Genomic DNA, 3,535 nt, shown 5'->3' with positions numbered 1-3,535 from the left:
TTCCCAACGGTGGTTTTGTCCAGTCCAAGATGAAGATGTGGATAGCACAAGTGTCCTTCCTCCAGCACACAGGGACACACAGGCCTCACTTGGCGAGGCAGTTCAGGATAACCCTGAAAGCTGAAGCTGAAAAAAGAAGCCGTCACGTTCATCCATGGCTGAAAAGTACCATGGTCCTACGACATGACATTCAAAAATCCTACCAAACCATTGAAAGACTCTCTCACTCACTCGCCATTAAAAATGTAGAGAACAGAAAAGGAGCGAAACGATGGTGGGTGGGTGGGTGGGTGGGTGGGTGGGTGGATGGATGGATGGATGGATGGATGGATGGATGGATGGATGGATGGGTGGATGGGTGGGTGGATGGGTGGATGGGTGGGTGGATGGATGGATGGATGGATGGGTGGATGGATGGATTTCCATGATAGTCTGATTATGGAACACACTGACAGAAAAGCATCCGATTCACTTCTGTAAAGAATCTGTCTTGCCTTCCCGGCCTGGTGTCTTTCGTATGTCTGGATGATTCCCTCCCCCACCCCCACTCCCAGCTTTAAGGTCAGCCTCCAAAACGAAGCCCTGTGTGCTCTCAAGGTCCCGCCGGAACTCTCTCTTCGGAGCGCCCTTCTGAAGGGGGACGTTTTCACCCACGTCATCGCCCTGAGACAGCTTCAGCCTGTCCCTCCCCTCCCCCCACCGCCGCCTGCCTCCCTCCTGCTCCTCTTCCTCTTCCTCTTCCTCCTCCTCTGAACTCTTGAGCTTCTCCTCTCACTGGCCTCTCATCCCACACGGTGGCAGTGTCGGCCTAGGTATGCTCAGGTGTTTCCTAACCGCATCCAAGTGGACTTCCACTGTTTCTCGGCTGCGTCGTTCTGGGACCATTTCTTCCTGGCCTTTTCCACGGGTGGGGGAGACCTGGACGGGCCGGGCCCAGGCGGGGCGGGGGTGGGGGGGAGGGAGCGTGCATGTGGGGGGAAGGGAAGGGAAGGGGGGGGGCAGAGAGGAGGAGGAGGAGGCCGGGGGGGGGGGGGGGGGGGGGGAACACAACTCCCCAGTGCCAGGGCGTGCCTATGGCCTGGAAAACAGATCACACGCCAGGCTAGCTCCGAAAAAGGGGATCGGTCATGAGACCGGGCACGTGTGTTCTTTCTTTGCAGAGTCCCTGCAGATCGAACAGGCAGGGGCAAATTTTGGGCTTCCCGCAGTTAGAACTGTTCAGCCATTGTAGAAACAGGCGTCTGAAACACCGGGGTTAGGCTCTCGGTGCGATGTCCACAAGCCGTAGCCATTGAAATGTGTGCACACTGGAGCCGCCGTGCAGAGGGAGATCTCATCCGGCTCCATGTGTTCTTCCAGTGAATAGGCCGGGATCTCAGGAAGAACAGACATCCAGAGAGTTGAGTGAATCTGACCGTCACGCTTTCAGAATTCAAGTGAACTAGAAAGGAGGTTCACTCACATGTGAGTTTGTCTTTCCATAGGCTGAATCCTCTCTTTGAGCAGATTAGGGTTCCGGGGGCAAAATGGAGCAGAGAGGACAGAGAGTTCCCGTAGGTCCCCTGCTCCTCCCGCAACGGTCTTAGGAACATCCTGCCCCAGAGGAGTGTGCCGGCCACAACCCACCTACACGGAGACGTCAGTGTCAGTCATCCTCATCCAGAGTCCCCCGTCTGCCCTCGCCTTCACGCCTGCCTGGCATTGTCCGTTCTATAGGTTTGTATCGAACCTGCCCGGAGCCCAGTGGCATCTTCCCTGATCGGGGATCGATCGAAAACACCCTGTCCCCTGCCTCATCGGCAGGTGGATTCTTAACCACTGGGCCACCAGGCAGGGAAGTCCCTTCACAGCCTTCTAAAATCATCTACCCTGAAACACGAAATGTTGTCATCCAAATCATTGGACCATCACGACTGAAATGAAGGAAAATATGTTCGTTAAAGAAAGTCTCAACTCCTCAGTGCTTGCCTTAGAACCACAAAGGCATCTCTCTCTCTCTCTCTCTCTCTCTCTCTCTCTCTCTCTCTCTCTCTCTCTCTCTCTCTCTCTCTCTCTCTCTCTCTCTCTCTCTCTCTCTCTCTCTCTCTCTCTCTCTCTCTCTCTCTGCCTCTCTCTGCCTCTCTCTCTCTCTCTGTCTGTCTCTCTCTCACACACACACACACACATGCACGCTCCATAGTCCGAAGGAAACCAACTTCTGTGTTTATCCATCCCGCTTGTTGTGGCTGTTGTGCCTTCGCTAGTCAAAGAAGCTGATCTAATGTGGAATCCGATGTCTTCTTCTCTAGGACACTTCGAGAAGCAGCAAGAGTGCCAGTTTGTGAGAACCGAAGGCCAAACCGGCGTGATGTAACCCGGCGATGTGTGTCGTCAGAGGCCCATCTAGATTCGCACTCCAGTTCACGGAGGGGAGCAGTGGGAACAGGAGTGTGGACCCTTCCCACTCCCCCAGTGAACATCTGTCCCGTGGAAGGGGTATAGGAACCTCATGACCTGACCCACGTGGTGAACAGTCACCAAAGACAAAGAATTCCTACAGCCAGACGTTTGCAACCACGAACCCTGTCCCTCCATCACCTGACCTTTCAGAATGCTACGTGGAACCCTTTCAAGAAGCTTGGGGCAGGAAAAAAAAAAAAAAAACAAAAACAAAAAAACAAGAAGAAGCAGAAGAAGCAGCAGCAGCAGCAGCAGCTGGGGGCTTGGAGGTATGGACCCCTGAATTCTCCTCGCTCGGCCCTCCCTGCAAGAAAACGTTGTGTGCTTGCCTGCGCCCCACATGCCAACTTTTCGGGGGATCGGACCTCCCAGGGTGCCCCTGCACCAGGCACCCTGCCTGCGTGCGACATCCCAAGAGATCCTATGGAGAAACATCTCCGGCCACTCGCATGACATCTGCATCGCTGGCGAGTGACCCTTCAGACCTCCACATAGATACGTGAGCACAAACGCTCCTTCACAATCTGGGACACCTCGTAGGCTCTGTGAGCTCCTCTGGTTCAGCACTCCCTCGACTTGGCTGTGGTTTTGGTTCTGTTCTGCTCTGTTCTGGGTTTGCTTTCGGACCCGCGTGATCTCTCTGGATAGGGCACCCCCAATCAAAGCGAAAATAAATCGAGTCTGTGTAAATACTATTCATGCATCAAGCGGGGATATCAACGACCTCTATGTGGATCCAGAAAAATGGCTGTGCGGTGTTCAGGAGGATCATTCTGTGTTTTCTGGGTGCACTATTTGCTGTCCATTATTTCACGTGCCTTTTGGGCATGGCTGATGGAGACGGACACGAAGCAGCAGGGCAGCAATCTGGCATCTCGGCCTAGAGCGGTTTCCCAAGTGACATCTCAGAACAGGGGCTGAGAAGGCCATGGCCACCCCTCCACGGGGCCCCCTCGGTGGCCGGAGGGTGGGGGTGGGAGTGGGGCTGACGTTGGGGAGACGAGACGGGGGGGGGGGGTGGTGGTGGTGGTGGTGGTGGTGGTGGTGGTGGTGGTGGTGGTGTAGAGCTGGGCTAGGGGTTGGGGGCGTGCGAGGC

General features: G+C 55.2%; 1 long non-coding RNA gene across 1 annotated transcript; it reads left to right on the top strand.

The window, feature by feature from the left end:
• The first annotated feature begins 566 nt into the window (after positions 1 to 566).
• On the top strand, positions 567 to 3,134 carry LOC122674796. The gene is made up of 2 exons (XR_006335039.1): positions 567 to 812; positions 2,289 to 3,134. It is a non-coding gene; the product is annotated as an uncharacterized LOC122674796 (long non-coding RNA).
• The last annotated feature ends 401 nt before the right edge of the window (positions 3,135 to 3,535 follow it).

This window comes from Cervus elaphus, chromosome 18 (assembly GCF_910594005.1).
Source record: "Cervus elaphus chromosome 18, mCerEla1.1, whole genome shotgun sequence".
NCBI lineage: Eukaryota > Metazoa > Chordata > Mammalia > Artiodactyla > Cervidae > Cervus > Cervus elaphus.
The sequence above is the reverse complement of the archived record's forward strand: the minus strand, read 5'-3'. Positions and strand labels throughout refer to the sequence as shown.